This window comes from Enhydra lutris, unplaced genomic scaffold (assembly GCF_002288905.1).
Source record: "Enhydra lutris kenyoni isolate GAN:26980312 unplaced genomic scaffold, ASM228890v2 scaffoldscaffold28, whole genome shotgun sequence".
Classification (NCBI taxonomy): Eukaryota; Metazoa; Chordata; class Mammalia; order Carnivora; family Mustelidae; genus Enhydra; species Enhydra lutris.
This window is the reverse complement of record NW_019154112.1, coordinates 8,450,923-8,466,297: the sequence shown is the minus strand read 5'-3', so window position 1 is coordinate 8,466,297 and position 15,375 is coordinate 8,450,923. Positions and strand designations below refer to the sequence as shown.

The 15,375-nt window shown below is 43.7% G+C and overlaps 1 pseudogene; it reads right to left on the bottom strand.

Annotated features, from left to right (window-relative positions):
- Positions 1-11,951: 11,951 nt before the first annotated feature.
- LOC111152470 lies at positions 11,952-13,073 on the bottom strand (annotated as a pseudogene).
- Positions 13,074-15,375: the final 2,302 nt, after the last annotated feature.

The window sequence follows — 15,375 nt, the reverse complement described above, 5'->3', positions numbered from 1 at the left end:
CGAAGGCAGACACTTTACCAATTGAGCCACCCAGGTATCCCCAGTTTTTTTTTAATTAACATAAAATATTTGTTTCAGGGGTACAGGTTTGTGGTTCATCAGGCTTACACATTTCACAGCACTCACCATAGCACATACCCACCCCAACGTCCATAACCCAGCCACCCCATCCTACCCAACCCTATCCCCTCCAGCAACCCTTAGTTTGTTTCCTGAGATAAAGTTTCTTATGGTTTGTCTCCTTCTCTGGTTTCATCCTCTTTCATTTTTCCTCCCTTCCCTTATGATCCTCTGTCATGTTTCTCAGATTCCTCATATCAGTGAGATCATATGATGATTGTCTTTCTCTGTTTAACTTGTTTCATTTAACATAATAGCTTCTAGATCCATCTATGTCATTGCAAATGGCAAGATTTCAGTTTTTGATGGTTGCATAGTATTCCACTGTGTGTGTGTGTGTGTGTGTGTGTGTGTGTGTGTGTGTGTGTGTAATATATATATACTACATCTTCTTTATCCATGTATCGATGGACATCTACGTTCTTTCCATAGTTTGGCTTCTCCAGCTTCAGTTTTGAGTTGTTTTCTGTTCTATACATGATAGTTACTTGTGTTAACACTTAGTATTTATTGTAGGTATTTATATTTGTATATGATTAGCTAGGGCTTCACCTCATCTTACACAATAATAGTTTCCTAGCATAGGGATAGGAAGATTAATAAAGAACAGAAGGGAAATAAAAGTAAAAATAGAAATGAATCAAAATGGAGTTCAGTGAAAACCAACAGCTGATTCTTTTTTTTTTTTTTAATTTATTTATTTGAGAGAGAGAGATCACAAGTAGGCAGGGAGGCAGGCAGAGAGAGGGGGGGAAGCAGGCTCCCCGCTGAGCAGAGAGCCTGATGCGGGACTCCATCCCAGAACCCTGGAATCATGACCTGAGCCGAAGGCAGAGGCTTTAACCCACTGAGCCACCCAGGCTCCCTAGAGGTGAAGAATTTAAATAAGACCCTCTTCACATTAAATGAGGACACCAAAGGGCTATTTAAGGCAAGGTAAACCAAAAGTAAACCCACTTCCAACTTTCTGCAAACAAGAAGACCTTGGCACTAAGAGAATAGGAGTTAACATGAAAAGTGAAAAATGGTGTTGAGAATTATAGCTGTTACCCAGATGTGAAGACTAAGTTCATATTGCCTGGGTGATCTAAGAAGGCTCTAGAGGTAATCTTTTCTTTTCTTTTTTTTTTTTTTTTTTAATTTTATTTATTTATTTGTCAGAGAGAGAGAGAGAGACCACAAGTAGGCCGAGAGGCAGGCAGAGGCAGAGGGAGAAGCAGGTTCCCCGCCGAGCAAGGAGCCCGACGCGGGACTCGATCCCAGGACGCCGGGACCATGACCCGAGCTGAAGGCAGCCGCCCAACCAACTGAGCCACCCAGGCGTCCCTCTTTTTTTTTTTTTTTTTTTTAAGATTTTTTTATTTATTTGTCAGAAAGAGAGAGAGTGAAAGCACACAAGTAGGCAGAGAGGCAGGCAGAGGTGGAGAGAGAGGCAGGCTCCCCGCCGAGCAGGGAGCCCGACGCGGGACTCAATCCCAGGACCCCGGGATCATGACCTAAGCCGAAGGCAGCGGGCTTAACCCACTGAGCCACCCAGGCGTCCCGAGGTAATCTTTTCTTAAAAAAGATTCTATATATATATAGAGAGAGAGCGTGCACATGCATACATGAGTAGGAGAAGGGACAGAGGGAGAGAGAATCTCAAGCAGACTGTACAGCTCAACTGACTGAGCCACCCAGGCGCGCCTAGATAAAAGCTTAATTTGAGGTGCTTTGCTGACTGCAAATGTCCCCCAGAAAGCTGGCAAATGCAAACAACTCTTCTCTAGAGGGAGGCACCCTCACCCTAGGCTAAAAAGAATCTCCACAAATAGTTCCTTAAGAATAATGACCAGTACTCAGAGAAAGAAAAAAAAAAATTTAACCATGCACCACAAATGAGACTCCGAAGAAACGACAGAAATAGCAGAAGTAAACTACAAACACTGAATTAGCAGATTATAAAACAGCTATGCTTATTATGGTTAAATAAATAAAACAAGTTTCAAAATACCTCCAGAATCAGTAACTATAACAGTGACACAGCATATGAGAAAAGGAACCAGATGAAACATCTAGAAATGAAAAAAATATATAATAATAAATTCAAAATCTGACCACAGATGAAACCAGAAAAGTGAAATGATACTGTTGAAGCCAGGTGGCAGATATAGGATAGATAATATATTATCCTCTCTACTTCTGTGTATATTTGAGTATTTTCATAATAAAAGTAATAAAAAATGAGTTTGCCAGAGTAGACATAATTGAACACTGTATATGTGATCCTGTAAGTCAGAATCCAGATTGCAGCACAGAAAGACAAAAAAAATTGAATATACAAAAGAGTTAAACATTGAACTCTACATCAAGAACTATTGATGTACTATATGTTAGTTAACTGAACTTAATTTTAAAAAAACGAGGGTTAAATAATAGGAAATTCAGTTAGTTCTAGCATTCATTTAACTGGAAACCCAGAGAAGAGAAAGTGATTGGGGTCATGCCAATATTTGAAGAGATAATGACTGAGAATTTCCCACAACTCATGTAAAATATCCACAGAATCAAGCTCAGTGAGTCTCAAGCAGGATAAATAAAAAGACATAAACAGTTATACATATCATAATGAAATTCCAGAATACCAAAGACAAAAGTCCTAAAATTACACAGAGAAAGAGATTAGGTTAACAATGCTATGCATCTGGATAGTATATAAATAATTTTCACTTCTTTACACTTAAATGTGAACATCTGATTTTGTTACAGTGGACACGTATCACTTTAATTTCTTTTTCATTTTTTTTCTTTTTCATTTTTTTTCTTTTTCGTTTTTATCAAAGTCATATATGCATGTAGTATAAAAGGCAAAATTTCCACATGACTTTTTTTTTTAGCTTTTTAATCAGATTTTTAAAAAAGATTTTATTTAGGGGTGCCTGGGTGGCTCAGTGGGTTAAAGCCTCTGCCTTTGGCTCAGGTCATGGTCCCAGGGTCCTGGGATCGAGCCCCACATTGGGTTCTCTCCTCAGCGGGCAGCCTGCTTCCTCCTCTCTCTCTCTGCCTGTCTCTCTGCCTACTTGCGATCTCTGTCTAATAAATAAATAAATAAATCTTTAAAAAAAAAAAAGATTTTATTTATTCATTTAAGACAGAGCACACAAGCAAGCAAACACGAGCAGGAGGGACAGAGGGCGAAGGAGAAGCAGACTCCCTGCTAAGCAGGGATCCTGGCTCAGGGTTCTATTCCAGGACCCCAAGATCAGGACCTGAGCCAAAGACAGATGCTCAATGGACTGAGCCACTCAGGTGCCTCTTTGATCAGATTTTATAAAAAAACAAAAAAACAAAAATACAATTTTTCGGGGAGCATGGGTGGCTCAGTGGGTTAAAGCCTCTGCCTTCGGCTCAGGTCGTGATCCCAGGGTCCTGGGATCGAGCCCCGCATCGTGTTCTCTGCTCAGCAGGGAGCCTGCTTCCTCCTCTCTCTCTGCCTGCCTCTCTGCCTAGTTGTGATCTCTGTCAAATAAATAAATAAAATCTTTAAAAAAAACATACAATTTTTCCTTAAATTCCACAGTCTTAGTTTTTCAGGGACAGAAAATTTGCAATGAGGACATCAACCCCATGTTATTTGGTGGCTCCTGACTGCAAGACTAAGAGGAGTTGTGCCTCAAGAGCCAGTGAGGATATGAACTCTGAGCTGTTCTACAGAAGCATCTGAGCCCTGGCAAGGGGGCTTGCTTGTAGGGTCTGACAAAGCATTGCACAGGTAGCCCAGGATTCCCAGGCCTTGCAAAGGCTTTTATTAGAGCCCACCAGGCCTGTGCCAGTTCAAGTATCCTAACCAAGCACGCACCCTTCTTTCCTGACACTCTGCCACCCACTAGCCTGCCATAATCCTCTTAGCCTAGTTCCCTGAACTCGTAAATGGCAAAAGGTGCACCAGCCTGGGGTATAGCAGAAGTTGTGGTGGGGCAGCCTCTGAGACCATGTTAATGAGTATTGATAAAAGAGTGGGGCGGAGTGGAGGGGGGTAGAGTTAAGATGGTGGAGGAGTCAGGGGACCCTAAGTTTGTCTTGTCCCTGGAATACAACTAAATATCAAGTCATTCTTAACACCCAAGAAATCAACAGGAAGTCTGAGAATATAAATATTGCAAGTCTACAGGTAGAAAAGCACCACCTTTTGGAAGGTAGGGAATGCAGAGACCTGAATCCGGTGTGACGTGGTTGAGGGGATATAGTGGCGAGGAGGGAGCCTGCTTAAGGAGGCGGTCGCAAGGTATTATAAGCAGGGGAACACAAAATCAGAACTTCCAGAAGTCTGCTCCAGTGCGGAACATGCCTCACCTGAGGGTGCTCAGGTGACGAAGCAGGGCAGAATCCCAGCTGTGATACCTTGATCTGAGGATCTGCTGGGTCGCAAACAGAAGGGGTGGTGCCTAAGTGATGCCCTGTTACCAGGCTCAGCAGTGGGGAAGCTGGCTGAGAACAGTCTAGGCGCCGGCTCTCTGTTCTGTGTTGCCATGAACTGCAAACTGCTGTGTGGTCAAGCTACCACTTTCCTGGGATAGGTCCAGCCAAAGGGAGAAGCGTGGTGAGACCCCCCCTTCCCTCCAGGAGGAACGGTACATGTCCCAGTTTTTAACAGTTTTGAAACTCAAGTCCCCGGCCTGGGATAAAAAAGCTCAGAGGTACACAGGATGAACACAGAGGTCTGACAGAAACTGGGGAGACAAGAGTGATTGATTGCTCTTCTATGAGGGCTTACTGAAGAGTGGGGTCCCGAGTGCCTGGGTGGCTCCATTGGTTAGGTGGCAACCTTCAGCTCAGGTCATGATCTCAGGGTCCTGCAATGGAGTCCAACATCAGGCTCCCTGCTCAGTGGGGAGTCTGCTTCTCGCTCTCCCTCTGCCCCTCCCTGCTGCTCGTTCTTGTTCTCTATTTCAAATAAATAAACAAGTAAAATCTTGAAGAAGAAGAGGAGGAGGAGGAGGAAGGAGAGGAGTAGGGTCCCGAATTTTCAGCTCTGTGGCTAGAGAGTGAGGCACCGCCATATTCATCCTGCCCATCAGTACTGAAAGCCTTCAGGGAGCAAAACAGCACCACCTAGTGGAGTCTGGCGCTGCTTACACCAAGTCCTGCCTCCCTTGTGCACTGAAGGTGCGTTTCCACAAGGGCAAGTCCACCGGAGAATCAGTGCAACAGGCCCCTCCCCCAGAAGACCAGCAAAAACAACTCACTCACATCAAGTTTACTGGTCATAGAGGGCTCCAAAGCTTCAGCTCTGGGGAGAATAGTATCTAGTATCTTTATACTTTTATTCTTTAGTTTTTTATTATTTTTCAGTTACTTTATTATTCTTTTCAGTTATTTTCTTTTAAAGATTTTATTTATTTGACAGACAGAGATCACAAGTAGGCAGAGAGGCAGGCAGAGAGAGTGGGGGGGAAGCAAGCTCCCTGCCGAGCAGAGAGCCCGATGTGGGACTCGATCCCAGGACCCTGAGATCATGACCGGAGCTGAAGGCAGAGGCTCAACCCACTGAGCCACCCAGGTGCCCCATTTTCAGTTATTTTTATTTTCTTAATTTATATATATATATGTTTCATATTTTTAATTTTTTTCCTTTCATTGTATTTATATATATATATATATCTTTTTCTTTCTTTCATATTTTGAGCTCTTGTCCCTTTTAATAAGCAGACCAAAACACACCCAGGATTTAGTTTTATTGTTGTTGTTGCTATTGTTTTTTCTTTTTCTTCTTTTCTGGAAAAAATAACAAGATGGATAAAATCAACCCAAAAGAAAGAACAGGAGGTAGTACTTATAGCCAGGGATTTAATCAAGATAGGTGTAACTAAGATGTCTGAACTGCAATTTAAAACAACAAATATAAAGATACTAGCTGAGCTTGAAAACACAGAAAACACTAGAGAATCCCTTACTGTAGAGATAAAAGAACTAAAATCTAGTCTTTTCTAGGCAGAAATTAAAATGCTATAACTTAGATGTAGTCCCAAGAGGAGGCCCTAAAAGCAAGGATGAATGAAGTAGAAAAGTGAATCAGTGACATAGAAGATAAAATTATGGAAAATAATGAAGCTAAAAAGAAGAGGAAAAGAAAACTGTCTGGTCACAAAGGTAGACTTAGGGAACTCAGTGATTCCATAAAGCAAAATAATATCCACATAATAGGAGTCACAGAAGAAGAGCCGGGAAATAGGGGCAGAAGGCTTATTTGAATAAATTATAGCTGAGAACCTTCCTAAGGTGAAGAAGGAAACAGGCATTCAAGTCCAAGAGGCACAGAGAACCCCCCTCAAAATCAACAAAAAGAGGTCAACACCATAAACTTGCAAATTACAAAGAGAAAGAATATTCTGAAAGCAGTGTGGGACAAGTGTTCCTTAAAAAAGATTGAGATCCTATCATACATATTTCCAGACCACAGTGCTATGAAATTTATGTGTCTTGAGACACATAAGAAAAAATTTGAAAGGACCACAAACACACAGAGAGTAAAGAACAGCCTATTGGGGGTGCCTAGGTGGCTCAGTTGGTTAAGCCTCTGCCTTCAGCTCAGGTCATGATCCCAGGGTCCTGGCACTGAGCCCCACGTCGGGCTCTCTGCTCAGTGGGGAGCCTGCTTCTCCCTCTCCCTCTACAGTTCCCCTGCTCGTGCTCTCTTTCTCACTCTCTTTCTCAAATAAAAAATCTTTGTAAAAATTAAAAAAAAAAAAAAACAGCCTACTAAAGAATGATTGGGTCAACCAGGAAACTAAAGAATTATTTTAAAAAATATGTGGAAGCAAATGAAAATGAAAACAAAAACATGATAGTCCAAAACCTTTGGGATACAGTAGAGACGGTGCTAAGAGGGAAGTATATAGCAGTACAGGCCTTTCTCAAGAAGCAAGAAAAGTCTCAAATATACAACTTAAACTTACACCAAAGGAGCTGGAAAAAATAAATAAAGCCTAAATCAAGCACAAGAAGAGAAATAATAAAGATCAGAGCAGAAATCAATGATACAGAAATTAAAAAAAAAAAAAAAACTGGGGGTGCCTGGGTGGCTCAGTGGGTTAAGCCTCTGCCTTCAGCTCAGGTCATGATCTCAGGGTCCTGGGATTGAGCCCCACATCAGGTTCCCTGCTCAGCAGGGAGCCTGCTTCCAACCCCCGCCCCCTGCACCTGCCTCTCTGCCTACTTGCGATCTCTCTCTCTGTCAAATAAATAAATCTTTAAATAAAGAAATAAAAAATTTTAGAAAAACAGTAGAACAGACCAATGAAACTAGGAGCTGGTTCTTTGAAAGAATTAACAAGGTACATAAAACCCTACTCAGACTTAACAAAAAGAGAAAGAACCCAAATTAATAAAATCATGAATGAAAGAGGAGAGATCACAACCAACACCAAAAAAATACAGTTTTAAGAGAATATTATGAGCAGTTATAGGCCAATAAATTGGGCAATCTGGAAAAAATGGATAAATTCCTAGAAACATAAACTACCAAAACTGAAATAGGAAGAAATAGAAAATCTAAACAGATCCATAATCATCAAAGAAATTGAATCAGTAATCATAAGTCTCCCAACAAATAAGAGTCCAGGGCTAGACGACTTCCCAGGGGAATTCTAGCAAACATTTAAAGAAGAGCTAACACCTATTCTTCTGAAACTGTTCCAAAAAATAGAAATGGAAGGAAAACTTCCTAACTCATTCTATTACTAACTCATTAGAGCATTACCTTGATCCCCAAACCAAAGACCCCGCTAAAAAGGAGAATTACAGACAAATATCCCTGATGAACATGAATACAAAAACTCTCAACAAGATACTAGCTAACTGGATTCATCAGTACATTAAAAGGATTTTAATCCTTTTAGGATTTTAGGATTTATTATTTTAGGACTGACAGCTAATATCACCCTCAACAAGGAAAAACTGAAAGCTTTCCCCTAAGGTCAAGAACACAACAAGGTTATCTATTCTCACCACTGTTGTTCAACATAGTACTGGGAGTCCTACTCTCAGCAATGAGACAACAAAAAGAAATAAAAGGAATCCAAATCAGTAAGGAAGAAGTCAAACTTCCACTATTTGCAGATGACATGATACTCTATGTGGAAAACCTGAAAGACTCCACCAAAAAATTGCTAGAACTGACACAGGAATTCAACAAAGTTGCAGGATTTTTTTTACAATTGCACCAAAACCCATATGATGCCTAGGAATAAACCTAATCAAAGAGGTAAAGGATCTGTACTCTGAAAACTATAGAACAGTTATGAAAGAAATTGAGGGAAACACAAAGAAATGCAAAAACATTCTATGCCCATGGATTGGAAGAACAAATACTGTTAAAATGTCCATGTGACCCAAAGCAATCTACACATTCAATGCAATCCCTACCAAAATGCCACCTGCATTTTTCACAGAGCTGGAGCAAACAATTCTAAAATTTGTGTGGAGCCAGAAAAAAACCCAAATAGACAAAGTAATATTGAAAAAGAAAACCAAAGCTGGAGGCATCACAATTACAGACTTCAAGCTGTATTAAAGGGCCGTAGTCATCAAGATAGTATGATATTGGCGCAAAAACAGACACATAGATCAGTGTCTGATCAGAATAGAACAGAATAGAGAACCCAGCAATTGACCCTCAACGCTATGGTCTACTAATCTAAAAGCGGGAAAAAGGGGTGCCTGGGTGGCTCAGTGGGTTAAAGCCTCTGCCTTCAGCTCGGGTCATAGTCTCAGGGTCCTGGGACCAAGCCCCACATCCGGCTCTGTGGGAAGCCTACTTCCCACATCCGGCTCTCTGCTCGGTGGGAAGCCTGCTTCCCTGTCTCTCTCTGCCTGCCTCTCTGCCTACTGGTGATCTCTGTCAAATAAATAAATAAAATCTTTAAAAAATAAAAAAAAAATTTTTTTTAAAGACGGGAAAGAACATCCAATGGAAAAAAGACAGTCTCTTCAAGAAATGGTTCTGGTGGGGCGCCTGGGTGGCTCAGTGGGTTAAGCCGCTGCCTTCAGCTCAGGTCATGATCTCAGGGTCCTGGGATCGGGTCCCGCGTCGGGCTCTCTGCTCAGCAGAGAGCTCTCTCTCTCTCTCTCTCTGCCTGCCTCTCCATCTACTTGTGATCTCTCTCTGTCAAATAAATAAATAAAATCTCTAAAAAAAAAAAAAAAAAGAAATGGTTCTGGGAAAACTGGACAGCCACATGCAGAAGAATGAAACTGAACCACTTTCCTACACCATACACAAAAATAAATTTAAAATGAATGAAAGACCTAAATGTGAGACAGGAATCCATCAAAATCCTAGAGAAAAACACAGGAAGCAACCTATTTTGATCTTGGAGGCAGCACCTTCTTACTAGATACATCTCCAGTGGAAAGGGACAAAAGCAAAAATGAACCATTGGGACTTCATCAGGATAAAAAGCTTTTGTGCAGCAAACAAAACAACCAATGAAACTAAAAGGCAACCTTTGGAATGGGAGAAGATATTTGCAAATTACGTATCAGATAAAGAGCTGGCATTCAAAATCTATAAAAAACTTATAAAACTCAACACCCCAAAAACAAATGATCCAGTGAAACAATGGGCAGAAGACATGAACAGACATTTCTCCAAAGCAGACATACATACAAATGGCCCACAGACACATGAAAAGATGCTCAACATCACTCACCATCAATGAAATACAAATCAAAACCTTGGGGCACCTGGGTGGCTCAGTGGGTTAAGCCTCTGCCTTCAGCTCAATTCATGACCTCAGGGTCCTGAGATCAAGCCCTGCGTCGGGCTCTCTGCTCAGTGGGAGCCTGCTTCTCCCTCTCTCTGCCTGCCTCTGCCTACTTGTGATCTCTCTTTCAAAAAAATAAATAAAATCTTTAAAAAAAGAGAGAGATACCACATTACACCAGTCAGAATGGCTAAAATTAACAAGTCAGGAAATAACAGATGTTGATGAGGATGTGGAGAAAGGGAATGTTGGGAATGCAAATTGCCACTGTTCTGGAAAACAGCATAGAGTTAAAAATAGAACTACCCTATGACCCAGCAATTGCCCTACTGGGTATTTATCCAAAGGAGACAAACATAGTGATCCGAAAGGGCACCCGCACCCCAGTGTTGATAGCAGCAATGTCTACAATGGCCAAACTATGGAAAGAGCCCAGATGTCCATTGACAGATGAATGGATAAAGAAGATGTGGTCATTTATACACACACACACACACACACACACACACACACACACACACATATACACAGACACAATGGAATATTATATTACTTGGCCATCAAAAAAGAATAAAATCTTGCCATCTGCAGCAACATAGATAGAACTAGAGGGTATTATGCTAAATGAAATAAGTCAATCAGAGGAAGACAAACACCACATGATTTCACTCATATGTGAACTTTAAGAAACAAAACAGATGAATATAGGGGAAGGGAAGGAAAAATAAGATAAAAACAGAGAGGGAGACGAACCATAAGAGACTCTTAACTATAGAGAACAGACTGAGGGTTGCTGGAGGGGAGCTGGGTGAGAGGAAGGGGTCACTGGGTGATGGGCATGGAGGAGAACACGTGATGTTAAGAGCACTGCATGTTATACGCAACTGATGAATCACTAAATTCTACCCCTGGAACTAATAATACAATATGTGTTAACTAAATTGAATTTAAATTTTAAAAGAGGGGGAGCAGGGAGAACAGGGTTCCCCAGGGACAATGAGACCATATCCCCTTCCCCTCCCACCCCACCCTGTCCAATCTGCTCCTAGCATCTCCTTAGGCAGAGTTCATGTATTAGAGGACCCTAGGGAAGCTGAAAGTTAAAACTCCCGACGCTTGTCCCTTCCTGGTAGGTGAAAAGCCCCTCCTAGCACTTCACAAGTGTAGCAGCAGAACACTAGCAGGACTAGGACTAGGTCCGTTCAACCCTGTCTCCCCTGCCCCGCCCCCTGCGAGTGGCATAGACTCTGTGCATTTTATTTTGTGAGAAACAGGTGTGAGTGACAAATGGGGCACTTCCTGCCACAGCCTCCTTCCCTCCCTGTGTAGATGTCCAGGCCTCAGGTTCTGGAGCCCCTGGTAAGCACACCCTGAAATGGATGTTCTTCACCCCCAAGCAGCCCGTGGTCCACCAGTCTGCGGTTGAATAGAACATCTCAACAGCAGAACAAAGTCACAAAATAGAGCTTCTCCTAGTAACACTTACAGTCTGAGACCCAACTGAGGCTTCCCTCCCTCCTTCAAAACATAAGACTCTACAGAAAGAGTGTCCAGCTTCTTCCTCACAGACAGGACTCTCCCCTGCCCATGAATTCTCTCCTGGACCATGTACAGCATCTAAGAGGAAACCCAAGCCTCTTTACATACAGATGGGCTCGTGGCTGGGACCAGGAGAAGACAGGGGGCACTGCCTGGGGCCAGCGGGGGCCCCAGCAGAGCAGCTGCATTTCCCAGCAAGGGCCCAAGTCCTCTCTAACCTGCAATCCCAGCCCTTTCGCCTCCCCTGCTGGTGCCGGTACCTCCTACCCTACTCTGCAGCCCAGCTGGGACGTGGCTCGGCTCCTCCAGGAGACGCCGCTGGGTCAGACTGGATCCTGGACAGCAGTTTGTGGCCAGGCTGGGCGAGCCCTGTTTCCTGAGCTGGCTGTTGCTGCTGCATAAGCCCCCGGAGGAGGACAGGCCTCCTGTGGCCACAGCAGGTGTACAGGTAACAAGACCAGGGGAGGGGACCCAGAGGTTCTTCTCCACAGGGAGGAGGGGCCATGTACAGGGTGGGGAGAGTGTAGCCAGGTACACCCCCAGGCCATCTCATTTAGTGAACAGAGCAAAGTCAGCGGCTCCAAACTCAGCATTCATGGAAATAGCCCATTCATCCGGCTCTGATTTCAAGATCTCTGGAAACTTCTTCATTCATTTCTTTTTCATGGCTGATGGGGGGATTCCCATTATGTGGGGCCCAGGGATTCCCAGGGACTCTGGGGACCTCGATTAACTTTGAACACACTTCATGAGACTCCGGCCCAGCCTTCTGACCCCAGCAGTCCCTGGAAACCAAAGCAAGACAGACTGGCATCCTGGGGTGGAGGTGGAGGCAGAGCCAAGGGTCTCCAGCTGGCTGGAGGACCGCCTGCACAGAGACAGACATTTCCAAGTCTCTGAAGTCCAGGTCTTCTTCCCTGGAGTTGGACTCAACGTTCAGGGGTTACAGCACAGGAATGGGGGGGGGGGGTGACGCGGATATGACATGTCGTGAAGAGGTCCTCCCTTGGGGCGCCTGGGTGGCTCAGTTGTTGGGCGTCTGCCTTCGGCTTGGGTCATGATCTCAGGGTCCCAGGATCAAGCTCCCTGCTTGGCAGGAAGCCTGCTTCTCCTCTCCACTCCCCCTGCTTGTGTTCCCTCTCTGGCTGCCTCTCTGTGTAAAATAAATAAATGAAACCTTTAAACATTTTTTTTGGAAAAAAAAAAGAAGAGGTCCTCCTAGTAGGCTCCTTGCTAGGAGGACTGTTTTCCTTCCCCAAGAAAAAAGCAATCCTTGGGCTCCTTTGAGGCATGTGGACAGACAGGATCTCTGCAGTTTGGGCCACAATCTTCAAAGTGATGGGTTTTCTTTTTTTTTTTTTTTTAAGTTTTATTTATTTATGTAATCTTTATATCCAATGTGGGATTAGAGTCCATGACCCCAAGATCAAGAGTCACATGCTCTTCCGACTGAGCCAGCCAGGCACCCCTTAAAATGACAGGCTTTCTGACTAGAGCCGTATCAGGGGCCTTGGCCAGATTTCAGGAAGGGTGCTCGATCAAGGCCTGATTTCTGCTGGGACCTCCACAGAGACTGAGTAGAAATGGAGCCCTGGGCCTGGAGCACTGGGCAGCCCCTCTGGACCACATTCACCTCTCAGACACATGAACCTTGGTCTCTGTCTCAGCCATCGCTGGGGCTCGCACCAATCCAGGGCCCCACTGGAGACCCTTACATGACTTATTTTTAAAAAGTAGCTCCCAGTCCTTTTCCCTTTATTTTTCATTACCAAGTTGCCACCACTTTATCTATTAGCCATTTCTTTTTCTTTTTTAAAAAATTTATTTATTTGAGGGTCACCTGGGTGGCTCAGTCATTAAACAGCTGCCTTCAGCTCAGGTCATGATCCCAGGATCCTGGGATTGAGCCCCATATCAGGCTCCCTGCTAGCTGGGAAGCCTGCTTCTCCCTCTCCCACTCCCCCTGCTTGTGTTTCCCTCTCTTGCTGTGTCTCTTTCTGTCAAATAAATAAAATCTTTTAAAAAAATTATTTATTTGAGAGGGAGAGAGAGAAAGAGAACACATGAGCAGGGGGAGGGACAGAGGAGAGAATCCCAAGCAGATGCCCTGCTAACTGTGGAGCCTGCCCCAGGGCCTGATCTCATGACCCTGGGAACACGACCTGAGTCAAAACCAAGAGTCTGATGCTTCTTAACTGACTGAGCCACCCAGGCGCCCCTTATCTGTTTCTAAATAACATGCCTAAATTGCATTTTAATTCAGCCCATTCATACCTGTGATGGTTATACTCTTAGGGTGGTTTGTGACTCTCACCTCCTGGGATTTGTATCTAGGTAATAAAGATACAAATACATAACTCAAATTAGTAACCTAACTCAAAGAGAAGTCTTGCCTTGGCCATTGGCTTCTGGCAGGTAATCAATCACTAAGCCCTTGGAACATGCCAGAAACTCTTAACAAAGTGATTTATGGTGGGGCTTTGGGTCTTGACCTCCAGAGTGGTTGGACTTTGAGGTTAGACATGTAGGCAGTCAAACACTTGAGCTCCAATAAAAATCTGGACACTGGGGCTCAGATGAGCTTCCCTAGTTGGCAATATTTCTTGTGTATTGTTATATGCTGACGCCAAGAGAATAATGCATCTGTGACTCTATAGGGAAGGGAGAACAGAAGCTCTGTTTTCTTTCTTTTTTTTTTAAGATTTTATTTATTTATTTGACAGATAACAAGTAGGCAGAGAGGCAGGCGGGGTGGTGGGGGAGGAAGCAGGCTCCCCACCTAGCAGAGAGCCTAATGTGGGGCCCGATCCCAGGACTCTGGGATCATGACCTGAGCTGAAGCCAGAGGCTTTAACCCACTGAGCCACCCAGGTGCCCCTCTTTTCTATCCTCCAGGGCTCTGCTCTATGTGTTCTTCCCTTGGCTAATTTTAGCCTGTATCTTCACCCTGTAATAAATTGTAACCAGTAACCAGGACTATAACTGTTTCAGTGAGTTCTGAGTCCTTCCAGCCAATTATCAAACCTGAGTGCTTGTGGGGGGGACTCCTGAAACTGCAGTTGGTGTCAGAAGTGAGGCAGTTCCTGTGGGGGTGGTTTCCCCTTCAACTGTGTAGTTGGCTGAACTGGCACAACACTCCTGAGCGAGTGCCCTCCCCCAGAATATGTATGGGAACCTTGACTTGTTTCCAACCAATCAAATATGGTAAAGGGGATGGAAGGTACACATGTGCATGCAATTATGTTACATAAGACCATAGCGCAGCCTCTTGTGCTGGAGTCTCTCCCTCCCTTGAGCTCTGAAGTGACCTGCCATGTTGTGTGGGCTGCCAGTGCTGGGGGGATGACATGGCAAGGAACCCAAGGCAGTTCCTAGCAGCTAAGGGTGACCTCTGGCTGCTGTCCGTAAGAAACTGAAGTCCTCAGCCTTTCAAACGTGTGGACCTAAACACCGCCAACAAAGCACCTTTCTCGGTCAAGCCTCAGGTGAGACTGCAGCCCCAGGTGACACTTTGATAGTAGCCTTGTGAGACCCTGCACAGAGCCACACCCAGGGTCTTGACCCACACACACAGAAAATAAATGTGTGCTGTTTGAAGCCACTAGGTTTGTGGTAACTTGTTAGGGAACAATAGGGAACTATAGAATCCAACCCCTCAATCCCACTGTCACCATACAAGCCCTCAGCCTGTTGCCTTAGCCTCCCCAAATAACTCATCATAATTTTGATAAGACCGAGTCAATGGTTATATTACTTCAACTTCATATATAAATACAGCTGAGCAATATTCTCAAATCAGAACTTTTCTTGCACGAATTTGTTTTTCCCCTGGAATTAAAAGAAGTTTGGAATTTTTTTGGTCTGTTTTTTTTTGTCTACTTCTCTATTATTTATTATTCTCTATTATTTAGCATCCACTGTCCCCCAAACTCTCTTCCAAATATCTAACTTTTCTCTTAGTATGTTCAAATAG